We start from the raw sequence: 17,566 nt of genomic DNA on the forward strand, positions 1-17,566 counted from the left end.
TTTCATTAGAATTAATTAAAATGTTCCTGATTTTCCGTTTATATTACCGATGGAAGATGTACACGAAAACCGCTCTATTCCAACTGAAATTTCGATATGCAATAAAAACAGAACTTCTCCCCTTTTTAATATCTTACTCAGTATTTTAACGAGAAACAAATAGTTGATTGAAAATGAAGTATTTAAGGTTATTATCTAATCAATTATGTGTTTGCATCATTTTTATAGTATATATAATGAATTAATACCCATAAACTGAAAATTCACAAAAATGTGGAAAAACGGCAAAATATTGCCTAATTCGATGATATTTTGTTTAAATCACATGAAGGAAAAGGAGATGATAAACGTCAAAATATTGCTAAATTCGATGATTTTTCGTACGAAACAAAATGCAAGAAAACTTGCTTAAAATGCAATATTAGGCGAAATTCTGAGATTTGAAGGCCAAATCACATATCGTGATACTACATGAAATAGTATCGAAATATTGGTATAAATGAATATATTTACGTAATGTCAAACTACATGAAAAACGTGAAAAAAGTCACTATTTAACCATATTTGAGGATTTTAACTTCAAATCATAGAGCGAGGTTTCGTATTATTTAGATCCAAGAAAAGACATATGACAAGATTGTTTCCAATACAAATGATAAAACCAATCTGTTTTCATTAGAATTAACATTAGAATTAATTAGAATGTTCCTGATTTTCCGTTTATATTACCGATGGAAGATGTACACGTAAAACCGCTCTAATCCGGCTGAAACGTCGATATATGCAATAAAAACCGAACTTCTCTGCTTTTCAATATCCTACTCAGTATTTTAACGAGAAACAAATAGTTAATTGAAAATGAAGTATTTAAGGCTAATTTCCAATCAATTATGTGTTTGCATCATTTTTATCGTATTTTTTATGAATTAATACCTATAAACTGAAAATTCACAGAAACGTGGAAAAACTGGCAAAATATTGCCTAATTCGATGATATTTTGTTTAAATCACATGAAGGAAAAGATGATAAATGTCAAAATATTGCTAAATTCGATGATTTTTCGTACGAAACAAAATGCAAGAAAACTTGCTTAAAATGCAATATTATGCGAAATTCTGAGATTTGAAGGCCAAATCACATATCGTGATACTACATGAAATAGTATCGAAATATTGGTAAAAACGAATATATTTACGTAAAATCACACTACTTGAAAAACGTGAAAAAAGTCACTATTTTACCATATATGAGGATTTTAACTTCAAATCATAGAGCGAGGTTTCGTATTATTTAGATCCAAGAAAAGACATATGACAATGTTGTTTCCAATACAAATGATAAAAACCAATGTGTTTTCATTAGAATTAACTAAAATGTTCCTGATTTTCCGTTTATATTACCGATGGAAGATGTACACGTAAAACCGCTCTAATCCGGCTGAAACGTGGATATATGCAATAAAAACCGAACTTCTCCCCTTTTCAATATCCTACTCAGTATTTAAACGAGAAACAAATAGTTGAGTGAAAATGAAGTATTTAAGGTTAATTTTTAACTAATTATGCGTTTGCATCATTTTTATCGTATATTTAATGAATAGACTGAAAATGAAAAACCCATAGACTGAAAATTCACAAAAACGTGGAAAACGGCAAAATATTGCCTAAATAGATAATATTTTGTTTTAATCACATGAAGGAAAAGGAGATAATAAACGTCAAAATATTGCTAAATTCGATGATTTTTCGTACGAAACAAAATACAAGAAAACTTGCTTAAAACGCAATATTATGCGACATTCTGAGATTTCAAGGCCAAATCACATATCGTGATACTGCATGAAATAGTATCGAAATATTGGTGAAAATGAATATATTTACGTAATGTCAAACTACATGAAAAACGTGAAAAAAGTCACTATTTAACCATATTTGAGGATTTTAACTTCAAATCATAGAGCGAGGTTTCGTATTATTAAGATCCAAGAAAAGACATATGACAAGGTTGTATCCAATACAAATGATAAAGCCAATCTGTTTTCATTAGAATTAACATTAGAATTAATTAGAATGTTCCTGATTTTCCGTTTATATTACCGATGGAAGATGTACACGAAAACCGCTCTAATACGGCTGAAACGTCGATATATGCAATAAAAACAGAACTTCTCCCCTTTTCAATATCCTACTCAGTATTTTAACGAGAAACAAATAGTTGAGTGAAAATGAAGTATTTAAGGTTAATTTCTAACTAATTATGTGTTTGCATCATTTTTATCGTATATTTAATGAATTAATACCCATAAACTGAAAATTCACAGAAACGTGGAAAAACGGCGAAATATTGCCTAATTCGATGATATTTTGTTTAAATCACATAGAGGAAAAGGAGATGATAAACGTCAAAATATTGCTAAATTCGATGATATTTCGTACGAAACAAAATGCAAGAAAACTTGCTTAAAATGCAATATTATGCGACATTCTGAGATTTGAAGGCCAAATCACATATCGTGATACTATTTGAAATAGTATCGAAATATTGGTAAAAATGAATATATTTACGTAATGTCAAACTACTTGAAAAACGTGAAAAAAGTCACTATTGAACCATATATAAGGATTTTAACTTCAAATCATAGAGCGAGGTTTCATATTATTTAGATCCAAGAAAAGACAAATGACAATGTTGTTTCCAATACAAATGATAAAAACCAATGTGTTTTCATTAGAATTAATTAAAATGTTCCTGATTTTCCGTTTATATTACCGATGGAAGATGTACACGAAAACCGCTCTATTCCAACTGAAATTTCGATATGCAATAAAAACAGAACTTCTCCCCTTTTTAATATCTTACTCAGTATTTTAACGAGAAACAAATAGTTGATTGAAAATGAAGTATTTAAGGTTATTATCTAATCAATTATGTGTTTGCATCATTTTTATAGTATATATAATGAATTAATACCCATAAACTGAAAATTCACAAAAATGTGGAAAAACGGCAAAATATTGCCTAATTCGATGATATTTTGTTTAAATCACATGAAGGAAAAGGAGATGATAAACGTCAAAATATTGCTAAATTCGATGATTTTTCGTACGAAACAAAATGCAAGAAAACTTGCTTAAAATGCAATATTAGGCGAAATTCTGAGATTTGAAGGCCAAATCACATATCGTGATACTACATGAAATAGTATCGAAATATTGGTATAAATGAATATATTTACGTAATGTCAAACTACATGAAAAACGTGAAAAAAGTCACTATTTAACCATATTTGAGGATTTTAACTTCAAATCATAGAGCGAGGTTTCGTATTATTTAGATCCAAGAAAAGACATATGACAAGATTGTTTCCAATACAAATGATAAAACCAATCTGTTTTCATTAGAATTAACATTAGAATTAATTAGAATGTTCCTGATTTTCCGTTTATATTACCGATGGAAGATGTACACGTAAAACCGCTCTAATCCGGCTGAAACGTCGATATATGCAATAAAAACCGAACTTCTCTGCTTTTCAATATCCTACTCAGTATTTTAACGAGAAACAAATAGTTAATTGAAAATGAAGTATTTAAGGCTAATTTCCAATCAATTATGTGTTTGCATCATTTTTATCGTATTTTTTATGAATTAATACCTATAAACTGAAAATTCACAGAAACGTGGAAAAACTGGCAAAATATTGCCTAATTCGATGATATTTTGTTTAAATCACATGAAGGAAAAGATGATAAATGTCAAAATATTGCTAAATTCGATGATTTTTCGTACGAAACAAAATGCAAGAAAACTTGCTTAAAATGCAATATTATGCGAAATTCTGAGATTTGAAGGCCAAATCACATATCGTGATACTACATGAAATAGTATCGAAATATTGGTAAAAACGAATATATTTACGTAAAATCACACTACTTGAAAAACGTGAAAAAAGTCACTATTTTACCATATATGAGGATTTTAACTTCAAATCATAGAGCGAGGTTTCGTATTATTTAGATCCAAGAAAAGACATATGACAATGTTGTTTCCAATACAAATGATAAAAACCAATGTGTTTTCATTAGAATTAACTAAAATGTTCCTGATTTTCCGTTTATATTACCGATGGAAGATGTACACGTAAAACCGCTCTAATCCGGCTGAAACGTGGATATATGCAATAAAAACCGAACTTCTCCCCTTTTCAATATCCTACTCAGTATTTAAACGAGAAACAAATAGTTGAGTGAAAATGAAGTATTTAAGGTTAATTTTTAACTAATTATGCGTTTGCATCATTTTTATCGTATATTTAATGAATAGACTGAAAATGAAAAACCCATAGACTGAAAATTCACAAAAACGTGGAAAACGGCAAAATATTGCCTAAATAGATAATATTTTGTTTTAATCACATGAAGGAAAAGGAGATAATAAACGTCAAAATATTGCTAAATTCGATGATTTTTCGTACGAAACAAAATACAAGAAAACTTGCTTAAAACGCAATATTATGCGACATTCTGAGATTTCAAGGCCAAATCACATATCGTGATACTGCATGAAATAGTATCGAAATATTGGTGAAAATGAATATATTTACGTAATGTCAAACTACATGAAAAACGTGAAAAAAGTCACTATTTAACCATATTTGAGGATTTTAACTTCAAATCATAGAGCGAGGTTTCGTATTATTTAGATCCAAGAAAAGACATATGACAAGGTTGTTTCCAATACAAATGATAAAACCAATCTGTTTTCATTAGAATTAACATTAGAATTAATTAGAATGTTCCTGATTTTCCGTTTATATTACCGATGGAAGATGTACACGTAAAACCGCTCTAATCCGGCTGAAACGTCGATATATGCAATAAAAGCAGAACTTCTCCCCTTTTCAATATCTTACTCAGTATTTTAACGAGAAACAAATAGTTGATTGAAAATGAAGTATTTAAGGTTATTATCTAATGAATTATGTGTTAGCATCATTTTTATCGTATATACCCATAAACTGAAAATTCACAAAAAAGTGGAAAAACGGCAAAATATTGCCTAATTCGATGATATTTTGTTTTAATCACATAGAGGAAAAGGGGACGATAAACTTCAAAATATTGCTAAATTCGATGATTTTTCGTAAGAAACAAAATGCAAGAAAACTTGCTTAAAATGCAATATTATGCGACATTCTGAGATTTGAAGGCCAAATCACATATCATAATACTATATGAAATAGTATCGAAATATTGGTATAAATGTTTATATATTTACGTAAAATCACACTACATAAAAAAAGTGAAAAAAGTCACTAATATACCATACATGAGGATTTAAACTTCAAATCATAGAGCGAGGTTTCGTATTATTTAGATCCAAGAAAAGACATATGACAATGTTGTTTCCAATACAAATGATAAAAACCAATGTGTTTTCATTAGAATTAACTAAAATGTTCCTGATTTTCCGATTATATTACCGATGGAAGATGTACACGTAAAACCGCTCTAATCCGGCTGAAACGTCGATATATGCAATAAAAACCGAACTTCTCCCCTATTCAATATCCTACTCAGTATTTTAACGAGAAACAAATAGTTGAGTGAAAATGAAGTATTTAAGGTTAATTTCTAACTAATTATGTGTTTGCATCATTTTTATCGTATATTTAATGAATTAATACCCATAGACTGAAAATTCACAAAAACGTGGAAAAACCGCAAAATATTGCCTAATTCGATGATATTTTGTTTTAACCACATAGAGGAAAAGGGGATAATAAACGTCAAAATATTGCTTAATTCGATGATTTTTCGTAAGAAACAAAATGCAAGAAAACCTGCTTAAAATGCAATATTATGCGACATTCTGAGATTTGAAGGCCAAATCACATATCGTGATACTACATTAAATAGTATCGAAATATTGGTAAAAACGAATATATTTACGTAAAATCACACTACATGATAAACGTGAAAAAAGTCACTATTTTACCATATATGAGGATTTTAACTTCAAATCATAGAGCGAGGTTTCGTATTATTTAGATCCAAGAAAAGACATATGACAATGTTGTTTCCAATACAAATGATAAAAACCAATGTGTTTTCATTAGAATTAACTAAAATATTCCTGATTTTCCGTTTATATTACCGATGGAAGATGTACACGAAAACCGCTCTATTCCGGCTGAAATTTCGATATATGCAATAAAAACAGAACTTCTCCCCTTCTCAATATCTTACTCAGTATTTTAACGAGAAACAAATAGTTGATTGAAAATGAAGTATTTAAGGTTATTTTCAAATCAATTATGTGTTTGCATAATTTTTATCGTATATATAATGAATTGATACCCATAAACTGAAAATTCACAAAAACGTGGAAAAACGGCAAAATATTGCCTAAATCGATGATATTTTGTTTTAATCACATGAAGGAAAAGGAGATAATAAACGTCAAAATATTGCTAAATTCGATGATTTTTCGTACGAAACAAAATGCAAGAAAACTTGCTTAAAATGCAATATTATGCAACATTTTGAGATTTGAAGGCAAATCACATATCGTGATACTACATAAAATAGTATCGAACTATTGGTAAAAATGAATATAGTTACGTAATGTCAAACTATATGAGAAACGTGAAAAGTCACTATTTAACCATATTTGAGGATTTTAACTTCAAATCATAGAGCGAGGTTTCGTATTATTTAGATCCAATAAAAGACATATGACAAGGTTGTATCCAATACAAATGATAAAACCAATCTGTTTTCATTAGAATTAACATTAGAATTAATTAGAATGTTCCTGATTTTCCGTTTATATTACCGATGGAAGATGTAAACGTAAAACCGCTCTATTCCGGCTGAAACGTCCATATATGCAATAAAAACCGAACTTCTCCCCTTTTCAATATCCTACTCAGTATTTTAACGAGAAACAAATAGTTGATTGAAAATGAAGTATTTAAGGTTAATTTCCAATCAATTATGTGTTTGCATCATTTTTGTTGTATATTTAATGAATTTATACACAAAGACTAAAAAATTCACAAAAACGTGGAAAAACGGCAAAATATTGCCTAATTCGATGATATTTTGTTTAAATTACATGAAGGAAAAGGAGATGATAAACGTCAAAATATTGCTAAATTCGATGATTTTTCGTACGAAACAAAATGCAAGAAAACTTGCTTAAAATGCAATATTATGCGAAATTCTGAGATTTGAAGGCCAAATCACATATCATGATACTACATGAAATAGTATCGAAATATTGGTAAAAACGAATATATTTACGTAAAATCACACTACTTAAAAAACGTGAAAAAGGTCACTATTTTACCATATATGAGGATTTTAACTTCAAATCATAGAGCGAGGTTTCGTATTATTTAGATCCAAGAAAAGACATATGACAATGTTGTTTCCAATACAAATGATAAAAACCAATGTGTTTTCATTAGAATTAACTAAAATGTTAATGATTTTCCGTTTATATTACCGATGGAAGATGTACACAAAAACCGCTCTATTCCGGCTGAAACGTCGATGTATGCAATAAAAACAGAACTTCTCCCCTTTTCAATATCTTACTCAGTATTTTAACGAGAAACAAATAGTTGATTGAAAATGAAGTATTTAAGGTTATTATCTAATCAATTATGTGTTTGCATCATTTTTATCGTATATATAATGAATTAATACCCGTAAACTGAAAATTCACAAAAACGTGGAAAACGGCAAAATATTGCCTAAATAGATAATATTTTGTTTTAATCACATGAAGGAAAAGGAGATAATAAACGTCAAAATATTGCTAAATTCGATGATTTTTCGTACGAAACAAAATACAAGAAAACTTGCTTAAAACGCAATATTATGCGACATTCTGAGATTTCAAGGCCAAATCACATATCGTGATACTGCATGAAATAGTATCGAAATATTGGTGAAAATGAATATATTTACGTAATGTCAAACTACATGAAAAACGTTAAAAAAGTCACTATTTAACCATATTTGAGGATTTTAACTTCAAATCATAGAGCGAGGTTTCGTATTATTTAGATCCAAGAAAAGACATATGACAAGGTCATAATACAAATCCAATACAAATGATAAAACCAATCTGTTTTCATTAGAATTAACATTAGAATTAATTAGAATGTTCCTGATTTTCCGTTTATATTACCGATGGAAGATGTACACGTAAAACCGCTCTAATCCGGCTGAAACGTCGATATATGCAATAAAAGCAGAACTTCTCCCCTTTTCAATATCTTACTCAGTATTTTAACGAGAAACAAATAGTTGATTGAAAATGAAGTATTTAAGGTTATTATCTAATGAATTATGTGTTAGCATCATTTTTATCGTATATACCCATAAACTGAAAATTCACAAAAAAGTGGAAAAACGGCAAAATATTGCCTAATTCGATGATATTTTGTTTTAATCACATAGAGGAAAAGGGGACGATAAACTTCAAAATATTGCTAAATTCGATGATTTTTCGTAAGAAACAAAATGCAAGAAAACTTGCTTAAAATGCAATATTATGCGACATTCTGAGATTTGAAGGCCAAATCACATATCGTAATACTATATGAAATAGTATCGAAATATTGGTATAAATGTTTATATATTTACGTAAAATCACACTACATAAAAAAAGTGAAAAAAGTCACTAATATACCATACATGAGGATTTAAACTTCAAATCATAGAGCGAGGTTTCGTATTATTTAGATCCAAGAAAAGACATATGACAATGTTGTTTCCAATACAAATGATAAAAACCAATGTGTTTTCATTAGAATTAACTAAAATGTTCCTGATTTTCCGATTATATTACCGATGGAAGATGTACACGTAAAACCGCTCTAATCCGGCTGAAACGTCGATATATGCAATAAAACCCGAACTTCTCCCCTATTCAATATCCTACTCAGTATTTTAACGAGAAACAAATAGTTGAGTGAAAATGAAGTATTTAAGGTTAATTTCTAACTAATTATGTGTTTGCATCATTTTTATCGTATATTTAATGAATTAATACCCATAGACTGAAAATTCACAAAAACGTGGAAAAACCGCAAAATATTGCCTAATTCGATGATATTTTGTTTTAACCACATAGAGGAAAAGGGGATAATAAACGTCAAAATATTGCTAAATTCGATGATTTTTCGTACGAAACAAAATGCAAGAAAACTTGCTTAAAATGCAATATTATGCGAAATTCTGAGATTTGAAGGCCAAATCACATATCATGATACTACATGAAATAGTATCGAAATATTGGTAAAAACGAATATATTTACGTAAAATCACACTACTTAAAAAACGTGAAAAAGGTCACTATTTTACCATATATGAGGATTTTAACTTCAAATCATAGAGCGAGGTTTCGTATTATTTAGATCCAAGAAAAGACATATGACAATGTTGTTTCCAATACAAATGATAAAAACCAATGTGTTTTCATTAGAATTAACTAAAATGTTAATGATTTTCCGTTTATATTACCGATGGAAGATGTACACAAAAACCGCTCTATTCCGGCTGAAACGTCGATGTATGCAATAAAAACAGAACTTCTCCCCTTTTCAATATCTTACTCAGTATTTTAACGAGAAACAAATAGTTGATTGAAAATGAAGTATTTAAGGTTATTATCTAATCAATTATGTGTTTGCATCATTTTTATCGTATATATAATGAATTAATACCCGTAAACTGAAAATTCACAAAAACGTGGAAAACGGCAAAATATTGCCTAAATAGATAATATTTTGTTTTAATCACATGAAGGAAAAGGAGATAATAAACGTCAAAATATTGCTAAATTCGATGATTTTTCGTACGAAACAAAATACAAGAAAACTTGCTTAAAACGCAATATTATGCGACATTCTGAGATTTCAAGGCCAAATCACATATCGTGATACTGCATGAAATAGTATCGAAATATTGGTGAAAATGAATATATTTACGTAATGTCAAACTACATGAAAAACGTTAAAAAAGTCACTATTTAACCATATTTGAGGATTTTAACTTCAAATCATAGAGCGAGGTTTCGTATTATTTAGATCCAAGAAAAGACATATGACAAGGTCATAATACAAATCCAATACAAATGATAAAACCAATCTGTTTTCATTAGAATTAACATTAGAATTAATTAGAATGTTCCTGATTTTCCGTTTATATTACCGATGGAAGATGTACACGTAAAACCGCTCTAATCCGGCTGAAACGTCGATATATGCAATAAAAGCAGAACTTCTCCCCTTTTCAATATCTTACTCAGTATTTTAACGAGAAACAAATAGTTGATTGAAAATGAAGTATTTAAGGTTATTATCTAATGAATTATGTGTTAGCATCATTTTTATCGTATATACCCATAAACTGAAAATTCACAAAAAAGTGGAAAAACGGCAAAATATTGCCTAATTCGATGATATTTTGTTTTAATCACATAGAGGAAAAGGGGACGATAAACTTCAAAATATTGCTAAATTCGATGATTTTTCGTAAGAAACAAAATGCAAGAAAACTTGCTTAAAATGCAATATTATGCGACATTCTGAGATTTGAAGGCCAAATCACATATCGTAATACTATATGAAATAGTATCGAAATATTGGTATAAATGTTTATATATTTACGTAAAATCACACTACATAAAAAAAGTGAAAAAAGTCACTAATATACCATACATGAGGATTTAAACTTCAAATCATAGAGCGAGGTTTCGTATTATTTAGATCCAAGAAAAGACATATGACAATGTTGTTTCCAATACAAATGATAAAAACCAATGTGTTTTCATTAGAATTAACTAAAATGTTCCTGATTTTCCGATTATATTACCGATGGAAGATGTACACGTAAAACCGCTCTAATCCGGCTGAAACGTCGATATATGCAATAAAACCCGAACTTCTCCCCTATTCAATATCCTACTCAGTATTTTAACGAGAAACAAATAGTTGAGTGAAAATGAAGTATTTAAGGTTAATTTCTAACTAATTATGTGTTTGCATCATTTTTATCGTATATTTAATGAATTAATACCCATAGACTGAAAATTCACAAAAACGTGGAAAAACCGCAAAATATTGCCTAATTCGATGATATTTTGTTTTAACCACATAGAGGAAAAGGGGATAATAAACGTCAAAATATTGCTAAATTCGATGATTTTTCGTAAGAAACAAAATGCAAGAAAACCTGCTTAAAATGCAATATTATGCGACATTCTGAGATTTGAAGGCCAAATCACATATCGTGATACTACATTAAATAGTATCGAAATATTGGTAAAAACGAATATATTTACGTAAAATCACACTACATGATAAACGTGAAAAAAGTCACTATTTTACCATATATGAGGATTTTAACTTCAAATCATAGAGCGAGGTTTCGTATTATTTAGATCCAAGAAAAGACATATGACAATGTTGTTTCCAATACAAATGATAAAAACCAATGTGTTTTCATTAGAACTAACTAAAATATTCCTGATTTTCCGTTTATATTACCGATGGAAGATGTACACGAAAACCGCTCTATTCCGGCTGAAATTTCGATATATGCAATAAAAACAGAACTTCTCCCCTTCTCAATATCTTACTCAGTATTTTAACGAGAAACAAATAGTTGATTGAAAATGAAGTATTTAAGGTTATTTTCAAATCAATTATGTGTTTGCATAATTTTTATCGTATATATAATGAATTGATACCCATAAACTGAAAATTCACAAAAACGTGGAAAAACGGCAAAATATTGCCTAAATCGATGATATTTTGTTTTAATCACATGAAGGAAAAGGAGATAATAAACGTCAAAATATTGCTAAATTCGATGATTTTTCGTACGAAACAAAATGCAAGAAAACTTGCTTAAAATGCAATATTATGCAACATTTTGAGATTTGAAGGCAAATCACATATCGTGATACTACATAAAATAGTATCGAACTATTGGTAAAAATGAATATAGTTACGTAATGTCAAACTATATGAGAAACGTGAAAAGTCACTATTTAACCATATTTGAGGATTTTAACTTCAAATCATAGAGCGAGGTTTCGTATTATTTAGATCCAATAAAAGACATATGACAAGGTTGTATCCAATACAAATGATAAAACCAATCTGTTTTCATTAGAATTAACATTAGAATTAATTAGAATGTTCCTGATTTTCCGTTTATATTACCGATGGAAGATGTAAACGTAAAACCGCTCTATTCCGGCTGAAACGTCCATATATGCAATAAAAACCGAACTTCTCCCCTTTTCAATATCCTACTCAGTATTTTAACGAGAAACAAATAGTTGATTGAAAATGAAGTATTTAAGGTTAATTTCCAATCAATTATGTGTTTGCATCATTTTTGTTGTATATTTAATGAATTTATACACAAAGACTAAAAAATTCACAAAAACGTGGAAAAACGGCAAAATATTGCCTAATTCGATGATATTTTGTTTAAATTACATGAAGGAAAAGGAGATGATAAACGTCAAAATATTGCTAAATTCGATGATTTTTCGTACGAAACAAAATGCAAGAAAACTTGCTTAAAATGCAATATTATGCGAAATTCTGAGATTTGAAGGCCAAATCACATATCATGATACTACATGAAATAGTATCGAAATATTGGTAAAAACGAATATATTTACGTAAAATCACACTACTTAAAAAACGTGAAAAAGGTCACTATTTTACCATATATGAGGATTTTAACTTCAAATCATAGAGCGAGGTTTCGTATTATTTAGATCCAAGAAAAGACATATGACAATGTTGTTTCCAATACAAATGATAAAAACCAATGTGTTTTCATTAGAATTAACTAAAATGTTCATGATTTTCCGTTTATATTACCGATGGAAGATGTACACAAAAACCGCTCTATTCCGGCTGAAACGTCGATGTATGCAATAAAAACAGAACTTCTCCCCTTTTCAATATCTTACTCAGTATTTTAACGAGAAACAAATAGTTGATTGAAAATGAAGTATTTAAGGTTATTATCTAATCAATTATGTGTTTGCATCATTTTTATCGTATATATAATGAATTAATACCCGTAAACTGAAAATTCACAAAAACGTGGAAAACGGCAAAATATTGCCTAAATAGATAATATTTTGTTTTAATCACATGAAGGAAAAGGAGATAATAAACGTCAAAATATTGCTAAATTCGATGATTTTTCGTACGAAACAAAATACAAGAAAACTTGCTTAAAACGCAATATTATGCGACATTCTGAGATTTCAAGGCCAAATCACATATCGTGATACTGCATGAAATAGTATCGAAATATTGGTGAAAATGAATATATTTACGTAATGTCAAACTACATGAAAAACGTTAAAAAAGTCACTATTTAACCATATTTGAGGATTTTAACTTCAAATCATAGAGCGAGGTTTCGTATTATTTAGATCCAAGAAAAGACATATGACAAGGTCATAATACAAATCCAATACAAATGATAAAACCAATCTGTTTTCATTAGAATTAACATTAGAATTAATTAGAATGTTCCTGATTTTCCGTTTATATTACCGATGGAAGATGTACACGTAAAACCGCTCTAATCCGGGTGAAACGTCGATATATGCAATAAAAGCAGAACTTCTCCCCTTTTCAATATCTTACTCAGTATTTTAACGAGAAACAAATAGTTGATTGAAAATGAAGTATTTAAGGTTATTATCTAATGAATTATGTGTTAGCATCATTTTTATCGTATATACCCATAAACTGAAAATTCACAAAAAAGTGGAAAAACGGCAAAATATTGCCTAATTCGATGATATTTTGTTTTAATCACATAGAGGAAAAGGGGACGATAAACTTCAAAATATTGCTAAATTCGATGATTTTTCGTAAGAAACAAAATGCAAGAAAACTTGCTTAAAATGCAATATTATGCGACATTCTGAGATTTGAAGGCCAAATCACATATCGTAATACTATATGAAATAGTATCGAAATATTGGTATAAATGTTTATATATTTACGTAAAATCACACTACATAAAAAAAGTGAAAAAAGTCACTAATATACCATACATGAGGATTTAAACTTCAAATCATAGAGCGAGGTTTCGTATTATTTAGATCCAAGAAAAGACATATGACAATATTGTTTCCAATACAAATGATAAAAACCAATGTGTTTTCATTAGAATTAACTAAAATGTTCCTGATTTTCCGATTATATTACCGATGGAAGATGTACACGTAAAACCGCTCTAATCCGGCTGAAACGTCGATATATGCAATAAAAACCGAACTTCTCCCCTATTCAATATCCTACTCAGTATTTTAACGAGAAACAAATAGTTGAGTGAAAATGAAGTATTTAAGGTTAATTTCTAACTAATTATGTGTTTGCATCATTTTTATCGTATATTTAATGAATTAATACCCATAGACTGAAAATTCACAAAAACGTGGAAAAACCGCAAAATATTCCCTAATTCGATGATATTTTGTTTTAACCACATAGAGGAAAAGGGGATAATAAACGTCAAAATATTGCTAAATTCGATGATTTTTCGTAAGAAACAAAATGCAAGAAAACCTGCTTAAAATGCAATATTATGCGACATTCTGAGATTTGAAGGCCAAATCACATATCGTGATACTACATTAAATAGTATCGAAATATTGGTAAAAACGAATATATTTACGTAAAATCACACTACATGATAAACGTGAAAAAAGTCACTATTTTACCATATATGAGGATTTTAACTTCAAATCATAGAGCGAGGTTTCGTATTATTTAGATCCAAGAAAAGACATATGACAATGTTGTTTCCAATACAAATGATAAAAACCAATGTGTTTTCATTAGAATTAACTAAAATATTCCTGATTTTCCGTTTATATTACCGATGGAAGATGTACACGAAAACCGCTCTATTCCGGCTGAAATTTCGATATATGCAATAAAAACAGAACTTCTCCCCTTCTCAATATCTTACTCAGTATTTTAACGAGAAACAAATAGTTGATTGAAAATGAAGTATTTAAGGTTATTTTCAAATCAATTATGTGTTTGCATAATTTTTATCGTATATATAATGAATTGATACCCATAAACTGAAAATTCACAAAAACGTGGAAAAACGGCAAAATATTGCCTAAATCGATGATATTTTGTTTTAATCACATGAAGGAAAAGGAGATAATAAACGTCAAAATATTGCTAAATTCGATGATTTTTCGTACGAAACAAAATGCAAGAAAACTTGCTTAAAATGCAATATTATGCAACATTTTGAGATTTGAAGGCAAATCACATATCGTGATACTACATAAAATAGTATCGAACTATTGGTAAAAATGAATATAGTTACGTAATGTCAAACTATATGAGAAACGTGAAAAGTCACTATTTAACCATATTTGAGGATTTTAACTTCAAATCATAGAGCGAGGTTTCGTATTATTTAGATCCAATAAAAGACATATGACAAGGTTGTATCCAATACAAATGATAAAACCAATCTGTTTTCATTAGAATTAACATTAGAATTAATTAGAATGTTCCTGATTTTCCGTTTATATTACCGATGGAAGATGTAAACGTAAAACCGCTCTATTCCGGCTGAAACGTCCATATATGCAATAAAAACCGAACTTCTCCCCTTTTCAATATCCTACTCAGTATTTTAACGAGAAACAAATAGTTGATTGAAAATGAAGTATTTAAGGTTAATTTCCAATCAATTATGTGTTTGCATCATTTTTGTTGTATATTTAATGAATTTATACACAAAGACTAAAAAATTCACAAAAACGTGGAAAAACGGCAAAATATTGCCTAATTCGATGATATTTTGTTTAAATTACATGAAGGAAAAGGAGATGATAAACGTCAAAATATTGCTAAATTCGATGATTTTTCGTACGAAACAAAATGCAAGAAAACTTGCTTAAAATGCAATATTATGCGAAATTCTGAGATTTGAAGGCCAAATCACATATCATGATACTACATGAAATAGTATCGAAATATTGGTAAAAACGAATATATTTACGTAAAATCACACTACTTAAAAAACGTGAAAAAGGTCACTATTTTACCATATATGAGGATTTTAACTTCAAATCATAGAGCGAGGTTTCGTATTATTTAGATCCAAGAAAAGACATATGACAATGTTGTTTCCAATACAAATGATAAAAACCAATGTGTTTTCATTAGAATTAACTAAAATGTTCATGATTTTCCGTTTATATTACCGATGGAAGATGTACACAAAAACCGCTCTATTCCGGCTGAAACGTCGATGTATGCAATAAAAACAGAACTTCTCCCCTTTTCAATATCTTACTCAGTATTTTAACGAGAAACAAATAGTTGATTGAAAATGAAGTATTTAAGGTTATTATCTAATCAATTATGTGTTTGCATCATTTTTATCGTATATATAATGAATTAATACCCGTAAACTGAAAATTCACAAAAACGTGGAAAACGGCAAAATATTGCCTAAATAGATAATATTTTGTTTTAATCACATGAAGGAAAAGGAGATAATAAACGTCAAAATATTGCTAAATTCGATGATTTTTCGTACGAAACAAAATACAAGAAAACTTGCTTAAAACGCAATATTATGCGACATTCTGAGATTTCAAGGCCAAATCACATATCGTGATACTGCATGAAATAGTATCGAAATATTGGTGAAAATGAATATATTTACGTAATGTCAAACTACATGAAAAACGTTAAAAAAGTCACTATTTAACCATATTTGAGGATTTTAACTTCAAATCATAGAGCGAGGTTTCGTATTATTTAGATCCAAGAAAAGACATATGACAAGGTCATAATACAAATCCAATACAAATGATAAAACCAATCTGTTTTCATTAGAATTAACATTAGAATTAATTAGAATGTTCCTGATTTTCCGTTTATATTACCGATGGAAGATGTACACGTAAAACCGCTCTAATCCGGCTGAAACGTCGATATATGCAATAAAAGCAGAACTTCTCCCCTTTTCAATATCTTACTCAGTATTTTAACGAGAAACAAATAGTTGATTGAAAATGAAGTATTTAAGGTTATTATCTAATGAATTATGTGTTAGCATCATTTTTATCGTATATACCCATAAACTGAAAATTCACAAAAAAGTGGAAAAACGGCAAAATATTGCCTAATTCGATGATATTTTGTTTTAATCACATAGAGGAAAAGGGGACGATAAACTTCAAAATATTGCTAAATTCGATGATTTTTCGTAAGAAACAAAATGCAAGAAAACTTGCTTAAAATGCAATATTATGCGACATTCTGAGATTTGAAGGCCAAATCACATATCGTAATACTATATGAAATAGTATCGAAATATTGGTATAAATGTTTATATATTTACGTAAAATCACACTACATAAAAAAAGTGAAAAAAGTCACTAATATACCATACATGAGGATTTAAACTTCAAATCATAGAGCGAGGTTTCGTATTATTTAGATCCAAGAAAAGA

This window comes from Procambarus clarkii, chromosome 77, assembly GCF_040958095.1.
Source record: "Procambarus clarkii isolate CNS0578487 chromosome 77, FALCON_Pclarkii_2.0, whole genome shotgun sequence".
Taxonomy (NCBI): Eukaryota; Metazoa; Arthropoda; class Malacostraca; order Decapoda; family Cambaridae; genus Procambarus; species Procambarus clarkii.